The 20,656-nt window shown below is 40.0% G+C and overlaps 1 non-coding gene across 1 annotated transcript; it reads left to right on the plus strand.

Moving 5' to 3' along the window:
- The first annotated feature begins 20,212 nt into the window (after positions 1-20,212).
- LOC118489433 lies at positions 20,213-20,319 on the plus strand. Its single transcript, XR_004887453.1, has one exon. It is a non-coding gene; the product is annotated as a small nucleolar RNA R71 (small nucleolar RNA).
- The last annotated feature ends 337 nt before the right edge of the window (positions 20,320-20,656 follow it).

Raw genomic sequence — 20,656 nt, forward strand, 5'->3', positions numbered from 1 at the left:
GGAGAAGCTAAAACCTTGAAATTTTGCAAGTCCTAACAACAAGCCTTACACAAAACTCTATTGGAACCGCTAAACACCCCAAATTTTTTCAAAAAAAAAATTTCATTTTTTTTACTTGTCTAAAGTTTAAGTTAGGAATCCCAAGATTAATAAGGTTATATTTTTATAAATTTTACAACCGAGAGCGTCGGGATAACAAGAACCAACATAAGAAAATTATGAAACGGCATAACAAATCTAGTTAAAATTTGATTATATATACTTGATCACATTAAAAACCTATTCCCACAAAAGTGAGTTTTGAGCCTTTATTGAGCATACAAATTTACATCCTTAGACTAAATGCTCATTTTTCGTTTCTTGTGTGAATAGCCGCTTGATTCTTACGACTCTAGAACTTGCCACGACGATTCATTCCCGGTCCTTACCAACTTAAACCCAAGTAAGTAAATGATGGAGGCATTAGGACTAACCATTTTTTTTTCTTTTTTTTTCTACACCATTATTTTTCAATTTTTTTTACCACCTACCTAAAATCCCCCTAGTTAACCCCTTTGAGCCTAAACCTTTCGTTTCTTTACCCTAAACCCTTTTTACCCACCAAAAACCCTTTTTACCCACCAAAAACCCTTTTTATTTTTCACACTTTATTTTAGTAACAAGCTCGGTTTTTCGCAAGCTCGTTCTTTTAATGACTTTAAAAAAAAAATGATGATGAAGTTAAAAACAAACAAAGCTATGCAAACAAAAGCTTGTTTGGAGAAATACTTCAAAATAAAAAGTCACTAAAAACAAAGTGTTTTACGAAAAACCGACGCTTTTTACGCTTTTCGCCCTTTTACTAACCACTAACCCAACCACCCACCTTTAGCCCAAGCCTAACCCTTCACCCGAAAAAGTCCTCTTGATATTTACAAAGGTATAAAGTTAAAAAGGAGGAGGATTGATTGCTTGGCAAGCCTATGGTAGGCGTAAGTTCCATGCCGCTCTCGAGTGATTCACTAAAAATGCACCTTCGGCCGAGTGTTGAGTGATTTCTCCCGTGAGGTATGTGAACTTGTATATAAATGAAATTTTAAAAAAGGCATGTTATGCCCAAATAAGTAATTTATCTTATGAAACGTTCTAAATAAATCATAACGAATAGGATTATAAATAAATAAAAATAAAACCCAAAAAAATTCTTGGATTCCCGACACTCTATGACAGGCCAAAAAACCCTCTCTTCTACCCATTCCATTTGGGAGTGTAAGCCACATTTTAAGAGTTTTGCTTGAGGACAAGCAAAAGTTCAAGTGTGGGGGTATTTGATGTGTGTAAAATGCAACATATAAATTACATCAAATAAAGCATAAAACTAACCCTTTTTAAGTATTAATGTTGGAAAAAAGAGTGTTTTTGTCTTCCTTTTGTATTTTCAGAATGAAGTGAGCTCAAATTCACAAAAGAAGCAAAAAGACAGCTAATTCTAACATAAATACAAGAAAAGGAACAAAAGTAGATTGCCCGAACCCTCAACGGCATCCTCCCAAGCAAAGAAAAGAAAACAGAAGCCTGAACACGCCCCGTGCTCAGCCAGCACGGGGCCGTGCCCAAGAAGCCGCAGAAAAGACAAACCTGTAGAAGCTTCTATTGCCCACCACGGGGCCGTGTCCAGTGAGTACGGGGGCGTGGCGAAAGTACAGCAGGCGCATTAATTGTAATTGCGAATTACAATTAATGAAGAGAGAGAGTGTCAGACGGGCACGGGGGCGTGTCCAGCGGACACGGGGCCGTGCCCAGCCTTCTGTTCAGCCTATAAATAGGAGTGCTTAGTTTCATTCCATCTCATCCCTTGGCACACCACCTCTCTCACACTTCATCCACCACCCACCACCACCATAACACCATCATCTACCACCATCATCCATTGTCCATCGTAGAGTGTGTGAGTCGTCTCGGGATCCAAGATTGATAGTAAGAGTTCTTGACAATCAAGGCCATGTTTGCCTAAGTCTCTTACATCACTTGGTGAAGACAAGTGTTTAGTATAATACTTTTTATTTTTAATCTTTTGCACTTTTTATTTGGTTTTGTATTAATGACTTTAATAACTAGTTGCTTATGTTGAAGGTGATCTTTCCTTATCGTTTGTCCGTGGTGTCTTGGCATTATTTTACTGTCTATATAAAATAAAAGATTTTCACCATTCATATCTCCACGGTCTATATGGAGGTATGTTGGCTACCTGGTCGGGGGTTAAGGGAACGGTTCGGTAAGGGTCTTGCCCTTGTTCAGCGTTTAGAGGTCATGCAAGGGACCTGGGTCAAATTTAGTAGGATCTCCTTCAATGTCCATAGGTATTGGATGGCGGGGATCCAAACTCTTTGACCCCCTCATAAGTTAACTACTATTAATACTATAACCCGGCTATTTAGGACTGTATCCCTGCTGACTCAGACTACTTAGCCGAGGGTAACGTCACCGCCAAAAGCGGGGCCTACCACAATTTGCATTAATAAATTAATTCATTATCTTCCAATAATCCAACCCTTTAGGATTGTATCCTTGCTGACTCAAACTACTGGGTTGAGGGTAACGTTGCCTTCAAAAGAGGGACCTACTACAATAACTAAGATAATCTCTTAAACAAGTGCAAAAGTGCGAAAATAATCAAAGGTTATACTAATACACGAGTCGGATCCAAGTGATTCATCTTGTCTATCTGTTTTTATTTTATTTTAATTTTCAGCATTTAGTTAGTTTTTATTTTCTTAGTTTAAAAATCTTTTATAACTTCTTTTTGATTTGATTAGACGTTGAGGATAAACCGGTACTAAAAGCTCTTGTGTCCTTGGACGACCTCGGTATCTTACCAACACTATACTACGTCTACGATGGGTGCACTTGCCCATATGTGTGTTTAGTGTTAGTAAATATCGTGTTTTATAAATTTAAAACTTGGCTAAAAGTGTAAAAAGGGCTTAAAATATACATCTAAAATATATCACACTTCACGCACATCACTACCTTTATGGTACCAAGTGTACGGTCTTCACTGACCATAGGAGCCTACAACACATTTTCAGCCAAAAAGAACTGAATATGCGCCAACGCCGATGGGTAGAACTTCTCAACGATTACGACTGTGAGATTCGTTATCACCCTGGCAAAGCAAATGTCGTTGCCGACGCCCTCAGCAGACGAAGCTATTTGCATAGCATTCGTAATGTTCGCGCCCAACATCATCTCGAAACTCTTATCTGCGACGCCCAGCATGCCTGTTTTACCGAACGCACTTTGAAGAAGGAAAGGATTTACCATAACGGCGAGCAGTTAGTGAATAAATCGAATGGGATATTCCATTATTTGGACCGAATTTGGATTCCCAAACGCACTAACTTGCGACAAATCCTGTTGAATGAAGCCCACAAGTCTCGATATTCCATTCATCCTGGCGCCGACAAGATGTACCACGACCTTCGTCAACGGTATTGGTGGCCTGGAATGAAGAAGGATATCGCAATCTATGTTTCGAAGTGCCTGACTTGCTCGAAGGTCAAGGCCGAACAACAAAGACCCTCTGGCTTGCTTATACAACCCGAGATCCTGATGTGGAAATGGGAAAGCATAGCCATGGACTTTATCATGAAACTTCCGCGTACAACCTCAGGTCACGATAGCATCTGGGTTATCGTTGACCGTTTGACTAAATCCGCTCATTTCCTGCCGATACGAGAAGACTTCAAGGTAGAAAAATTAGCCCGAATCTACACCGACGAAATTATCTGTCGACACGGTACACCTCGTGACATCATCTCTGACCGTTATGGTCGGTTTACCTCGCGTCTTTGGGAAACGTTTCAATCTGCTCTCGATACCACGCTTAATCTAAGTACCGCTTTCCATCCCCAAACCGACGGTCAGACTGAAAGAACGATTCGTGCTCTTGAAGACATGCTTCGCTCGTGTGTCATAGATTTCGGTGGTAATTGGGACGCTCACTTACCTTTGGTCGAATTCTCGTACAATAACAGTTATCACTCTAGCATACAAATGGCACCATTTGAGGCATTATACGGAAGAAAGTGTCGATCGCCGATTGTGTGGGATGAGATCGGAGATGCACAGCTAACCGGTCCCGAGCTACTGCAAGAAACGACAGACAATATCCTCCAAATTCGAGACAATCTGCTGAAAGCTCAGAGTCGTCAGAAAAGTTACGCCGATAGACGACGCAAGCCCCTTGAATTTGACGTTGGCGATCACGTACTCCTAAAAGTATCACCTTGGAAGGGTGTGATCAGATTCGGCAAGAAAGGAAAGCTCGCGCCTTGATATGTTGGACCCTTTAAGATTCTGGAAAGGATCAGCAAAGCGGCCTACAGACTCGAACTACCGGAGGAACTTAGCAACGTCCACATGACCTTCCACGTCTCGAACCTCAGAAAGTGTCTGGTCGAGCAGGATTTACAAGTTCCACTGGAGGATCTACAAGTGGATGAAACATTACACTTCGTGGAGAAGCCTGTCGAGATCATGGATCGGGAAACCAAGAAGCTCAGGCGCTCACGCATTCCCATTGTGAAGGTTCGATGGGAAGGCAAATGCGGCGCAGAGTTCACCTGGGAACTCGAAAGTGACATGAAGGCAAAGTACCCGCAACTGTTTGTTACAGCCAAAGTCAAAGTCAAGATTGAAGTCAAAGGAAGAAAAGATTGCTAATCGCGATCTGTCACTCCTTGCTTAATTACTGATTTGACTTCTTTGACTTGTAATCGAATCTTTTATTTTATTTACTTTAGTTGTATTATGTGGAGTAGTTGTGAAAAGTCGAGATTTAATCGATGTTTATCGCATGTTTTATCGCCTTATCGCTAATCGCATCGCAATCACATTCGTAACTCGAATCATGCGTTCTGGATATTGTTTTATGTATGTGTGCTATGTATGTGTTACTTGTGCATGTTTATTTATGTTTATGTTGTGGTGATTAATCGAAACGTAACTTAATCGCAAACGCTGAACGCAAGTTATTTATAGTGATTGTATGTTAGATATAGTAGTTAGGTTATTTGTGTAACTAATTGATAATTCTATCGCATCGCAACGCTCAACACGTGAATCGAATCAAAACGACAACACTCAACACGCCGGACACTTGGATCGAATGGCCATCCAATCGGATTGCCATCTGATCGGATTGCCATCCGATCGAGGCGCTATCCGATCGGTGGCCAATCCGACCCTTGTGCACTTTCCTCTTTTGGAAACCCTATAAATACCCTCCTGTCACATCACTTGTGATGTGACAGCTCGCTCACTTGACCAGCCGCACTCAGACCTTCTTTCTCTCAATTTCTCGCGATTCTTGTAAGTTTTCAACCTAAATCTTGTACTTCTATGATCTACACACACTTCTTCGTCATTTTCTCTTTTGAATCTTAACTTTTAACCGTGAAATCAGCGGATTTGAGGTGTTCTAAGGTGATGTCATCATGGAGTTCTTATGAACTTCAAGTTTTGACCTCATTCCACCAAGGACAACTCAGATATGAAGGATTTCAAGAAGATTAAACAATGTTTTCGCATAGATCTACACATATTCATGGTTAAAAGGATTGTGAGATGGTTTTCTAACTTTCTTTCAACTCTTTTACACTCAATGCACTCAAAACCGATGGAATCGGAGCTTGTACAGACCTTCTACTCCTTCTTAGTGATGTGTTGGTTCAAGACCTGGTTTCTATCAAAGAGACAATCGACTTCGGGTTAAACATGAACAACCATCACGAACCAGTAAACTGGTCAGATTTGGGTGATTCCTGTTCGACCGGATAACTTGGGTCTTGATGGGGTTTCTGTTGTCTAGCACGTTGTTACACCGTCTCGATCAAACCGCAAAACCTTCAAAAACTTAACAACTTTCAAGGTTGCTAGAAGATCAGATCGCGGGATGGATCGCCATCCGATCGGATTACCATCCGATCGACCCGCAATCCGATTGGATTGCACCTGGATTCACACCTAAACTTTTCTTCGAACCTTTAAAGCTCTGAACGTCGAACGGATAGACGTCCGATCGGATAGCCATCTGATCGAACGACCATCCGACCATGTGATATTTGGAACTTCGACACTTAATCATTTTCACAATTTTCAAAGATCATCAGTAACTAACGAATTACCGTTCGATCGGATTGCTATCCGATCGAGTGACAATCCTGCTATGAACTTGTTCTCACTAAGTGTCCTACCAATCGGATCGCTATCCGATCGATCGACCATTCGATCGATCGACCTGAAGGGTAGAGATACTTCTCTGTTTTCAAAATGCTACAATGAAAACTTCAAAGCCATCATACTCAAACACATCCTTACCAAACGAATGTCAATCCAATCGAATGGCCATCCGTTCAGCTTACCATCCGACATTTAATCATTTTTCACCGTTTAACGCAACACTCATCGTTTATACTGTCGTTAACTGTTCAGGCTAATCTCTCAGCGCTCCCTTCAATCCAAGAGAGTGTTTACTTGTTAAACGCTATCTGTGAGTATACTCGATCCCTTTTTGCTTTACGCACTTTTGGGTGTTACATACGTTACTTACTCAAAATCACAATTGACACACAACGCAAACACTGTTTATACGCTGACCGTTATTGCATGCTACGTGTTATTCGATGAATACTTGTATGTTATGTTAACACAGTGATTGTTGCCTGACACCTTAGCAACGATAGTATTATAGTTTAGACTCAGCACCTGTCGTGGACAGGGGTTGTTAAGGGCTTTACTTCACGTGTCCCAGTGGGGATATGTGTTGTGCATTCTACAACTCGCAGTCATTTCTGTGCATATTTCTCTGTCGATAACCTACTTGCCTTCACTTTGTACATGTTTCATGCTGGTTATGCGTAAACGATTTCGAACTCTATTATAGTATCAAACTTGTATGCTCACCTTTACACTATGTGTATTGACCTCTATTTTAACGTATGTGACAGGTGCTTAGGATGTTTTGCTGCTATGTGGGAATGTGACACCCCAGGAAAACCAGGAAAACCATGCAACTTAACTAACTTCCTCAGTAAGTACGTACCAAATTTCGGGACGAAATTTCTTTCAACTTGGGGATAATGTGACAACTCGTAATTCGAATCTATCTTTGAGTTTAATGTAACGTATGTGAACGTGATGTGATTATGTGAACTTGATAGATTAATTGAATGTTATGTTATATGTTTATGTGTAACGAGTGTATGTATTTAAACGAGCCCAAACGCACAACACTTGGCCGATCGCACAAGCCCATTCGGGCCACACTCTTTGTATCCGAATCAAGGGCAGCCCAAAGCTGGGTTCGGCCCACTCTTTCATACGCATACACATACCCTTAGGGAGTTTTGTTTCTCATTGTTACAAAACAAGAACACACACCAAACCCTAAAGCTCTCTCTCCTCTTGGAAACCCGACGGCAACCCCCCCACTCTAAGCCCTTCCCGTCGATCCAATCAACCTATTCGAACATTACGGTTAGTGTTTCACTATTATTTGTTTAATAGATGATGTTGTGACTGCTATGATTGTATGTGATAAACTAGGGTTGTACATGTTAGAAGATTTAAGGCATAAGAATCCGGAATATGTGATGTTTGGTACGATCTTGGTGTTGTGATGATACGTGATTAAATAGAACTGCATGATAGGGTCGTGATGATTGTTAACAGAACCGAATCGAGTGATGATTATGATATGAATGAATCGGTTGATGAATGATTTGTGGTGGTACGTGATTTAATCATTTTGATGTTCATATGAGTCTAGAAAGTTAAACCGTTTGAATTGATGTTAGTGTTCAAAAGAATTAATTAAGAACCCCTGATTTGATCGATCATTGTAATGGTTGGAAACTGTTAGAATTAGTCTTGCAAGATAAATGGAAACAAGGTAATTGATCGCATAGTTTTAGGAAAACATGTAACTGATTGCCTAAATTACTGGACTAGTTACGGATCGCACAAGCTTGTTGACCGCACAAGGGCAGCCGCACAAGCCCTGGTCGCACAAGACGGATGTACAAGCTTGGTACATTAGTTTAAAGCTCACAGTACAACTCAGCTATGCATAATCGCACAAGATTAAGTGCATCGCACAAGCTGGGTACAATTACATAAAGCACAGTGTACAACCAGGATATGCATGATCGCACAAGACTTGTGGATCGCACAAGACAGTGCCGATCGCACAAGGCTTGGGCCACGCACAATAGATGGACTTCACTTAGGCTGTTGGGCCGAATAGCCCAAAACACAATCGCACAAGTCCATCTGGACCGCACAAGAGATCCATGTTTATTTGTTGGGCCATATACATGATTGGACTACTATGTTGTTGGGCCGGGTATCTTTGGGCTATAACGTGTGAATCGCACAAGGCTGTTAGACTTGGGCGAGCCCAATCTTTTGAATCGCACAAGTATGGATATGTTATGTACTTGACTGTTAATGTGTTGCCATGATCAATACGTGTTCGTAACCTGTTAGCTTATGTGTAAACTTACGTGCACTACTTGAACCAAGACTTGACTTGTATGGTAACCATGTTAGGACGTGGTTGACCCCTTATAGCTCAAGTAACCTTTTCGTGTATCTGCCGAGCAAACCAAGGTGAGTTCACACTCTTACCAAGGCATGGGATTCCCAAGGGTTGGGAATGGGTAAACGAACTAAACGATAATTACTACCATCCTCTGGGAGTAGGATGCCAAGATTACACACTGGACCAAACCTCTATCATTTAAGTCCCTTATCATATCGACTTAATTGCCGAGGCCTATGGCGAGCGGGTCATTAGTTAATAGCGCTATTAGGTTTAACAAACCTCACACCGTGCCGGTCAGAAGAGCGTGTACTAATGGACTATGGGCAAAGGGTCAATGCTGATAGACATTGACTTAGGGCACCTCTTACATTTTCGTAGCAGTCGATACACTCGGTCTAGTAACACATGGGAAGCCCCCACTAATCTTCGCACACATATCTGGGAGACCGCGATACGAATTAATACGATACATGGTTTACAAAACGAACATACGATTTACGAACGAATACTATAACCAAACAACCAACTGTGAACTCGATCAACTTTGTTGTTGACTCTCTGTTACATGCCTTGCAGGTCGTTAGGTACTCATGGAGCTTGCACAGGGAGGCGCGGTCGTTGTGGAACATGGCAGTGTGTGCCATACTAGAAACATTTCTTTATTTCGTATTTAATACTTACATTGGGTTTTACAATTATGCTTCCGCTAAACACTTAACTATGGTTTTGATTTGAAACACCTTTCATATTGTGTGGTTGAATTTTACTTACTTGCTATATTTAATATGATTGGTGGCTTGATCCTGGTCATGTCACGCCTCCAAGCGGTGATACTCCGCGGGTGGATTTTGGGGGTGTGACAGGGAATCAAGCTAGGATGGAGTCGTAGAAACAAACGAATTAAATAAAATCTGAGTTGTCGGAACAGTATTTGGTTTATGAGACAATTATTTGTAATAACTGTTTGTTTAGATATGTTGTGGTATGGGACATGACGTTTAATTATCTGGTAATGAATAGTTGTTATGGATACTCATGGACAATCTGTTTCGCTCAGTGCATTGCCCCGATGTTTCCGCCATCGGTTGGGGTGTGATAGTAACTTTAATAGGGGATAAACCTGTTAGTGCATTATCTGTCTATCGCCTCCGTCAATCTAGTCCGTAGCAGAAACTGAAGAAAACAAGATTTATATTGTTATATTAGTGATACTTGGTCAAAAAGGTAAGGTGGCATGATTGTAATTAATGAGAAACCTCATTAAACCCCTTGGCCTATAAATAGGAGGCTTATGCCTTTGTTTTAGAACTTTTGACATTTTTACATCTTGGAGAGCTAGAGACTAGAGAGAGAAGCTAGAGAGAGAAAGTTCGTGTTTGTGATTCAGGTGCTGTACGTTTTCAGATTCATCTAATAGAATCACAGTTTAGATTACGTCTCGTGTGTTCGGTCACGTTCGTGTACGGATTCCGCACGTCACACTTTCGATTACGCAATCGTTTCGGAGTTAAAACCGGTCCAACAAGTGGTATCAGAGCAGGAGCTCGATTGCACTGATCTTTCACACGATTTCGCACAGGATTACATCAGATTCAGATCTGAATTTCATCTCTTCTTCATCTTTTCATATTTTTCACGGTTTTTACTGATTTTCGTCAAATCGAACAGGTTTTCACGGTCCGATTCAGTTGAAATTTTGGATATGTTGTGCGTAAACATCTGATCTACAACCCTACCAAGTTTCAGATCGAAACTCCTAGCCGTTTAGGAGAAATCAAAGTTTTTTTTTTGAATTCGCGTCATACAAACAGGTCCGTTCAAACGAACCTGGATGGTTCGCTCATAGAGATTCGCTTATTGTGGTTGATTGAGGTTCGCTCATAAGGTCTAAGATTAGTAGGTTCGCTTATATTTGTAACATTTCAAGTTCGCTCATTGGTCACAATATTAGGTTCGCTTATTAGTAACATTTCAAGTCCGCTCTTATGCTCAATACATAGGTTCGCTCATAAGACCATTTCATAGGATCGCTTATCTGTCATCGTCAACATTGTGTCTGCCACGTTTAATAACAGGTCTAATGATATAGTCGAACTCATTAAGTGTTGTCGGCCACAATCAAGTAAAGGCCCAATCATCATACATCGCCCCACTATAACATGACGGTCCAATCAAAAATTAAAACAAGTAAAGTCTTCGGTCACGTTTAAGATACATTGAGTCAGAGATCATGGCCCAATCATAGTTGACCTGTGTAATTGGTTGTCAGTTTTAGTGGATTATTTGGTCCATAGTTGTCGGCAAGATTTGAGGCCTCGGCATATTAATTCATTTTAAAGGTCCAATCAAAGAGCAATTTGTGTTGTCAGCACATTTATTAAAAATAGTGCACCGACCCATTGGCCCAATCATCAAAAATTTTAATCGGCCCAACCATAGTTGTTTGTTAATTGAGTTTAGCGATTTTATCCTACATTTTGATTAAAGGTCACGTGGACATCTCGGCCCAAATTGCACATGATATTGGCCCAATCAGCATATTGCATATAAAGGTCTGTTAGAAATTGTCGGCCACTGAATTGATGGTTCATGTGATGATTAATTAAATCGATATATTCCACTTGCATTTGTGGCCCAATCAAAATGAAGGATGACTTAGCATTGTCGGATGTAAACTGAGATTTGAATGATTGTAAGATTGCATGTGTCAGACTTGAAAGTGTTCCTTTTCATGTGCTTTGACTTTAATTTGAATTGTGACTAAATTGAGAGGTTCATTTAGACTAAATTGTTGTCAATCAGTTTTTGGCCCAAGTTCAAAGCATATCAGTTCAAAAGAGGTGGTCCAGTTCATTTGAACCTTGTCAGGTCATTGGTAAAGGTCATTTGAATATTGATCCGGGTCATAGCACTTCGTACGGTTTGACAAATTAAATCTCAGTTCGCATCAAGTTCAGTCCGCACAGTCTGTCAACCTTCTGTCCGCACAAGAATATTCACCAGTTCGAGTATTATTTTGTTTCAGTTGTTTGATAAGTGTTTAAACTGATAAGTGTTTGTTTGTTTTGTGTGATTCAGGTAATTCGAGACATTCAAGTGATTAAAGATGTCAAACAACGGTGAAGAGTTCTACAACACATTCTACAACGCATTCAGTTCCGAACGTCAGATAGAAGATCTGAGTTGAAAGAATATTCAAGAGAGATTTCGGAAAATTTGAAGTTTGAAAACATGTACGGAAGTCAACAGAAGCCACCAAAGCTAATGAAAGTTGAAGACTATAACTGGTGGAAAAACAGGTTTGAAGGTTGGGTAAAAGCTTTCGCTCCTGAAAGCTGGTTAAAATTAGTGAGTGAATATAAAGCACCAGTGAAAGAAGGAGGAGAGTTAATAGATGAGAAAGATTTTACTGAAAAAGATATAAAAGAGGTTGTGGCTGAATATAGAATGATAACGTTGATCAAACAGTCAGTGAGAGAGAATATTATCTCGTTACTTGAACAAGAAAAAACTTCAAAGAGATTGTGGGAAGCATTAGAGAAAAAGTGTGTTGGTAGTAATGAAATTGTCAAAAACAAAAAGAAATTGTTGCATAGAGAGTTTGATTTACTCAGTTGTATGAAAAATGAATCTGTATGTAAAATGATCGAGAGATTTGGACATCTGAAAATGGAGTTGGCCAGATATGAAATCAAATATTCTGATGAGATGATGGTGGATAAATTGTTTGATTCATTGCCCAATGATCAAGAGTGGCAATATTTTGCTCTTATGCTGAAAAATACAATCAAGCCAGATGATTTAAAAGTGGATTTGCTGATTGAAAGGCTTGAAAGTCATGAGTTGGAGATAAAAAGATCCAAAGTCAACAGTCCAGCTTATCAGCAGAATGTGGAACTTTACTACAGAGGAAATGCACCACAGGCTGGATCTCCAAAAACAGCATTTTCTGCAGAAAGTTCAAACTCAGTGAACAATGAAAGTCTTCACAGTGGTTTTCACAGTGGATCTTCTTCAAACACCTCAGACCAATCTGCTTCAAAGAATCTATTCCAGTGTAATATCGCAGTTGATTTGAAGAATGGGCAGAACTTCAGCGAAGAATCGGCGAAACAACAGATGGTTTTCTTGGCATCTGTACTGGAATCGTATGAAAGCCTCGTTGCAGGGAAGATTGGCAATACCAATTTGACGAAAGAAGAATATGATCAAATAGACCCCGAGGAGATGGAACTAATGGATATAAGATGGTGCATGGCCAGTGCGGTTCGTAGAGCACAACGGTTCATGGAGATCACAGGGAGGAAGTCAATTGGTGGACCATCTACCAAACTGGGATTTGATAAATCCAAAGTGACATGTTTCAAATGCAAACAAAAAGGTCACTTCAAGCGCGAGTGTAGAAATGCGTATGCTGCTGATGATTCTGAGAACCCGTTCAACGAAGATTATTACAAGAAAGCGATTTACCATCAGAACAAGTTTGAGCCACCAAGATTGAAACAGCTGGAAGAAAAATCAAGGGCTCTTGCAGTTATATATGATGATGAAGGTTATGATTGGAGCAAAGAGGTTCTACCAGAAAAAGATGCAGTTGGATATGCATTTGTTGCAAATGATGATCATGATGCCTGGTGGCGAAGAGACAGTGCAAGATGGGAGATTAGAAAATTGAATGAACCATTTCAAGAAGCACAAAGAGCCAAGAGATGGAATGAAGAGTTGGAGTGTTACATGGATCCACAGGGTAATCCAGTAGTTGATCCGTCAAAAGTGGATTTTGATGCTGTAACCAATTTTTTCCAAGTGAGGGAACTTTCAACACAAGAAGGCTTTCTGATAAAGGTTATCTGCCAGATTTGATGAACAAGTTAAAGGAGGTTTTTGAAGCAAGTCTACCGAAGGTGGTAGAAATGAAGAAGAGAAAAGAAGAAGAATTGAAAAAGATGATTGAAGAAGTAAAGACTGTTGCAAAGCTTGCTGTTGAAGAGGATCAAAAAGTTGAGGAAGAACAGAAAAAGAATGAAGGAATGGTGCTGAAAGAGATTGAAGAAAAGAATGAGAAGGTGAAGATTGTCAGTGATGATGGTGCTGATAACGAGAAGATACAAGAGATGAAACAGACAGAGGCAGCTGAGCATGCCGAGGTGTCAATCACTGAGGTAAATTCTGATTCTAAAATCTTAAAATCAATTGAACAATGCAAGAAATGCATGGAAACATGTAGAGCTTGTAATGATAAAGATGAACTGATAAAAACAAAAGATAATGAAATGAACAAACTTGAAAATCTTTTAAAAATGAAATGTAAAGAAAGAATTGAAATAGAAGAAAGTTTAAAATTAAAAGTTGAGAAGTTAACACAGAAATGTCATGATTTTGAAGAAGAAAATAAGATTTTGAAAGAAAAATGTGCCGCAAAATGTGTTGATTGTGTTAAGAAAGAATCTAAATTTCTTGAGTTACAAAAACAATATGATTCTTTAAAATGGTCAAGTCAGAGAGTACAAGAAGCTTATGATACTTTGAAGAGCCAAGTCAAAAGTTTTGATCAAAGACTGTCTGAAACTTTAACAACCAAAGAAATGTATGAAAGAAAGTTTAAAGAAAAGCAAATTGAATTGAACAAGTGTGTTGATGAAATTGCTATTCTTAAACAAGTCTTGGCTGAAAAAGAAAAGATTGTTACAAAACTTCAAAGTTATCATAACTCTTCGTACATTCTCGAACGCATTTTCAATATCACACCGGATGACAAAGATACTGATAATTGCAAAAAGGGTATTGGTTCAGAATTTCATCAGGTACCACCACCATTGAGAAACAATTATACTTTTTATGATGAGGAAAAGGTGGCAAAGGGTTTGAACATAGCTGACCAATTACCTGAAAGTATCGATGTGACTTACACCAAATCTGATGATGCTGATGATTCAGAGGTGGTAAGTAAGGTGGTTGATAGTGTTTTGAAAGATGAGTCTACAAAAGGTAAGTCTGAATCACAGGATGAAGATGAAGGAAATCTTTATGATGGATATCTGAAAGACACAAAATCCGAGAAGAATTTGAATGATGATTCAAAAGGATTGGTTTATACCATGATTGGATCGGACAAACTATTCTTAGATGTTGTTTTCCCGATTCAAAATGTGATTTAGAGAAAATTGACAAAGTTTTCAAGATGGTTGAAATTGAGAAATCTGAAATGTCGAAGTTTGCTGGTAAAGGTTACAAAGGTTCTTATAACAAACCTGGTTCTAAGAAGAAAAACATGAAGGCTGGTTTGGGTTATAAGAAGAAACAAAATCGAAACAAAACTGAAATGCCAAATTTTCAGACAAAAATGAGTTTTGTTCAAGGAAAAAGCTTCACAGAAGAGGAAAAACTCAAATTTGGACAACAGTCTAATGAGGACTTTGATGCTATGAAAAAGAAACAACAACAGGCCAAGGATGTTTCAAAGAAAGTGTGTTTTAAGTGTGACCAAATTGGACATGTTGCACGAAAATGTCCAAATCCAAAGCCTGTTGATGTTGAAAAACAGAAATCTGAGAATGTGACTGATGTGCGTGAAGTGTAATATATTTTAGATGTATATTTAAGCCCCTTTTTACACTTTTAGCCAAGTTTTAAATTTATAAAACACGATATTTACTAACACTAAACACACATATGGGCAAGTGCACCCATCGTGGACGTAGTATAGTGTTGGTAAGATACCGAGGTCGTCCAAGGACACAAGAGCTTTTAATACCGGTTTATCCTCAACGTCTAACCAAATCAAAAAGTGAGAAAAATGTTTAAACTAAGAAAAATAAAAACTAATTAAATGCTGAAAAATAAAATAAAATAAAAACAGATAGACAAGATGAATCACTTGGATCCGACACGTGTATTAGTATAACCTTTGATTATTTTCGCACTTTTGCACTTGTTTAAGAGATTATCTTAGTTATTGTAGTAGGCCCCTCTTTTGAAGGCGACGTTACCCTCAACCCAGTAGTTTGAGTCAGCAAGGATACAATCCTAAAGGGTCAGATTATTAAAAGATAATGAATTAAGTTATTAATGCAAATTGTGGTAGGCCCCGCTTTTGGCGGTGACGTTACCCTCGGCTAAGTAGTCTGAGTCAGCAGGGATACAGTCCTAAATAGCCGGGTTATAGTATTAATAGTAGTTAACTTATGAGGGGGTCAAAGAGTTTGGATCCCCGCCATCCAATACCTATGGGAATTGAAGGAGATCCTACTAAATTTGACCCAGGTCCCAAGCAGGACCTCTAAACGCTGAACAAGGGCAAGACCCTTACCAAACCGTTCCCTTAACCCCCGACCAGGTAGCCAACATACCTCCATATAGACCGTGGAGATATGAATGGTGAAAATCTTTTATTTTATATGGACAGTAAAATAATGCCAAGACACCACGGACAAACGATAAGGAAAGATCACCTTCAACATAAGTAACTAGTTATTAAAGTCATTAATACAAAACCAAATAAAAAGTGCAAAAGATTAAAAATAAAAAGTATTATACTAAACACTTGTCTTCACCAAGTGATGTAAGAGACTTAGGCAAACATGGCCTTGATTGTCAAGAACTCTTACGATCAATCTTGGATCCCGAGACGACTCACACACTCTACGATGGACAATGGATGATGGTGGTGGATGATGGTGTTATGGTGGTGGTGGGTGGTGGATGAGGTGTGAGAGAGGTGGTGTGCCAAGGGATGAGAGAGAATGAAGCCAAGCTCCTCTATTTATAGGCTGAACAGAAGGCTGGACACGGCCCCGTGTCCGCTGGACACGGCCCCGTGCCCGTCTGACATTCTCTCACTTCATTAATTGTAATTGCGAATTACAATTAATGCGCCTGCTGTACTTTCACCACGCCCCCGTGCTCGCTGGACACGGCCCCGTGGTGGGCAATGGAAGCTTCTACTGGTTTGTCTTTTCTACTGCTTCCTGGGCACGCCCCCGTGTTCGCTGGACACGGGGCGTGTTCAGACTCTGTTTCTTCTCCTTTGCCTTGGGAGGTGCCGTTGAGGGTCCGGGCAGTCCACTTTTGTTCCTTTTCTTGTATTTTATGGTAGAATTAGTTGTCTTTTTGCTTCTTTTGTGATTTTGAGCTCATTTCATCCTGAAAATACAAAAGGAAGACAAAAACACTCTTTTTCCAACATTAGTACTTAAAAAGGGTTAGTTTTATGCCTTAATTGATGTGATTTATATGTTGCATTTTACACACATCAAATACCCCCACACTTGAACTTTTGCTTGTCCTCAAGCAAAACTCTTTAAATGTGGCTTACACTCCCAAATGGAATAGGTAGAAGAGAAGTTTTTTAGCTTGTCCTAGAGTGTCGGGAATCCAAGGTTTTTATAGGTTTTATTTTTATTTATTTACAATCCTATTCGTTATGATTTATTTTGAACGTTTCATAAGATGAATTACTTATTTGGGCATAGCATGTCTTATTAAAATTCCATTTATATACAAGTTCACATACCTCACGGGAGATCACTCAACACTCGGCCGAAGGTGTATATTTTTAGTGAATCACTCGAGAGCGGCACGGAACTCACGTCTTCCATAGGCTTGCCAAGCAATCAATCCTCCTCCTTTTTAACTTTTTTACCTTTGTAAATATCAAGAGGACTTTTTGGGTGAAGGCTTGGGTTTAAAGGTGGGTGGTTGGTTAGTGGTTAGTAAAAAGGGCGAAAATCGTAACAAGCGTCAGTTTTCGTGAAGTACCTTGTTTTTAGTGACTTTTTATTTTGAAGTATTTCTCCAAACAAGCTTTTATAGCTTTTGTTTGTTTTTGACTTCATCATCATCATTTTTTTTTCAATCGTCACATAAAAAGGTGAGTTTACGAAAAAGCGAACTTGTTACTAAAAAAATAAATAAAAAGGTTTTTGGTGGGTAAAAAGGGTTTTGGGGTAATGAAATGAAAGGTTTAGGCTCAAAGGGGCTATCTAGGGGGATTTTGGGTAGGTAAAAAAAATGAAAAATAATGGTTTTGAAAAAAAAATGGTTAGTCCTAATGCCTCCATCATTTACTTACTTGGGTTTAAGTTGGTAAGGACCGGGAATGTATCGTCGTGGCAAGTTCTAGATTGTAAGAACCGAGCGGCTATTCACACAAGAAATGAAAAATGAGCATTTAATCTAAATATGTGTATTTTTGTGCTCAATAAAGGCTCAAAACTCACTTTTGTGGGAATGGGTTTTTAATGTGACCAAGCATATATAATCGAATTTTTAACTCGACTTGTTATACCGTTTCATAATTTTCTTATGTTGGTTCTTTTTTATCACGACGCTATCGGTTGTAAACTTGTAAAAATATAACCTTTTTAGAACTTGTTATTCCCAACTTAAACTAAGACAAGTAAATAAAAAAAATGAAAAAGTTTTTTGAAAAAATTTGGGGTGTTTAGCGGTTCCAATAGAGTTTTGTGTAAGGCTTGTGTTTAGGATTTTGCAAAATTTCAAGGGTTTTAGCATCCCCCCCACACTTAAATTACACATTGTCCTCAATGTGTCCAAAAATAATGTTTTTGGTTGATTAGAATGTATAAAAGTGGGTTAAAAAGCAAAGATTTATGTTACTGGCATCCTGGACACGGCCCCGTGTTGACCGGGCACGGCCCCGTGGTCAAGTGGCAGTAACAAAAATTACAGAATTGAAACAGAAGCCTGGACACGGGGGCGTGTCCGCTGAACACGGCCCGTGTCCAGTTACCTGAACTGGGTGATTTTCTGCAGGGGCTCAGCACGGGGCCGTGTTGGTTGGGCACGGCCCGTGTTGAGCCTTCTGTGATGGAGATTTTTGTCGGGTTGCTCTGTTCTTCGTGCATGGTTCCATTTTTCTCGTTCCCTTTTTCATCCATTACCACCATGAGTGTGTTTTATTCTGCAAAAACTAAAAGATTAAACTAAACTAAACTAAGGATAGATCCGCGGAATGCCTCCGTGGTGCGCCACGTTTATAAGGGTCCTTGGCTAGACCCGATTCCTGGTTATATATCTTCTGAGTGGAGTGCCTTGCTTCCAAAGTTACACCGTCGGAGAGCGGCATCCAAGCTTGAATCAATAACCTTCATGTAATTGACTGGGTCGTCGTCCTCTATTTTCTTCCCAACTCCGAACTTCACCTCATCGTCCCCATACCTCAAAGTCAGTGTCCCGTCATTCATGTCTACCACTGCTTGTGCTGTGGCAAGGAAGGGTCTCCCTAGGATAAGGGGGACCTCGGTGTCTTCCTCCATGTCGAGTATGACAAAGTCAACTAGATAAACGAATCTGCTTACCCTTACCAAGACATTCTCGATGACACCTTGTGGGAACTTGACTGATCGATCAGCGAGTTATATGCTTATTTTTGTAGGGCTCGTGGTTCCCAAGCCAAGCCTTTTGAACATCGATGAGGGCATGAGGTTAATGCTAGCCCCTAAGTCGGCCAAGGCATTGCGAACGGGTGACTCCCCTATAGAGCATGGAATCGTGAAACTTCCGGGATCGATTTTCTTTTGGGGTAGTTTATTGAGTACGAGGGCAGAGCATTCTTCGCCTAAATTAACTAATTGCAAATTTTCAATTTTCTTTTTATGTGTAAGGAAGTCCCTCATAAATTTAGAATATTTGGGCATTTGGGTTAGGACTTCGATAAAAGGAATATTGACATGCAATTGTTTTAACAGACTTTCGAATTTTGCGAACTGCTCATTGGTCTTTTGACGAATTAACCTACCGGGGTACGGAACTCGAGGAGCCTTAGTAGGCTCTGGTGATGGGGGAGAGTTCTTTTCCTGCAGATGTGTTGGCATTGTTTCTTCCGTTGGTGGAGGTACTTCTGCAGGTCCTACGGTGCGGTTTCGTAGTGTGATGAGGTGAACTTGCGCCTTTGGGTTTGTTTCGGTATTGCTAGGTAATGCGCCTTGCGGTCTCTCTATGTTTTGAATGCTAGCTTGTTGATTCCTAAAATTAGATTCTAATTGTAGAAATCTTTCCGAGTTTTTCTTATCAGTGTCAGAGACGAGGCGAGATATAGTATCTTCGAGCCTTTCTCGTCCACCTTGTTGTTGAGTGAAATTTTGTGACTCATTTCTTGATTGCTGAAAGTTTGTTCGTTGGGTTTGTTGGTTACTACTATTGCCGGTTTCCCTCCAACCAAGGTTTGGGTGATTTCGCCATCCTTGGTTGTAAGTTCCCGTTGGAGGACCCGACGGCCTAGGTCTATTATCAATGTAGTTTACCATTTCTTGTTGATCGTCCGTTTCTTTCATGCAACTCCAATTTTCATGTGACCCACCACACCCTTCACAAGCCATAACCGAGACTGTTTTTGTCATTTCTAATTTTTTTATTTTTGAAGAAAGGGCCTCGATTTGGGCTTGTAAAGAGGTGCTTTCGTCGACCTTATGGGCGCCCGGGGCAATAGACTTATTTCCCCGGGGAGTGTGCCATTGAAAATTGGTTTGAGCAATTTCCTCAATCTGATTATATATTTCGTGTGGGCGTCGATTACCTAAAAGTCCCCCGGAGCTAGAATCAAGTGTCTGCCTAGTGTGTGGCAACAATCCATTGTAGAAAGTGGATACTTGTTGCCATATTGCGAGGCCGTGATGGGGACACTTGCGTAATAGCTCCTTGAACCTTTCCCAAGTTTCATATAAGGATTCCCCATCCTCTTGTGAGTATATATTAATTTCAGCCATTAATTTAGCAGTTTTAGAAGGAGGGAAATACTTATATAGAAACTTTTGGGCTAGTTCATCCCAGGTGTTTACCGATCCAGCTGGGAGGGTGTTGAGCCAAGCTTTTGCTCGGTCTTTTAGTGAGAATGGAAACATACGGAGGCGGATGGCGTCGTTTGATGCTCCATTGATCCGAAAGGTATCACATATTTCTAAGAAATTAGTTATATGTAGATGAGGATCCTCGTTCGCAAGCCCGTGGAAGGTTGCGGAGTTTTGGAGCATTTGTATCAAATGCGGTCGAAGTTCGAAGTTATTGGCTTCGACATTCGGAGCATTGATAGCGGCGCCTAGATTACCTACG

The sequence above is a fragment of the Helianthus annuus genome, chromosome 17, assembly GCF_002127325.2.
Source record: "Helianthus annuus cultivar XRQ/B chromosome 17, HanXRQr2.0-SUNRISE, whole genome shotgun sequence".
Classification (NCBI taxonomy): domain Eukaryota; kingdom Viridiplantae; phylum Streptophyta; class Magnoliopsida; order Asterales; family Asteraceae; genus Helianthus; species Helianthus annuus.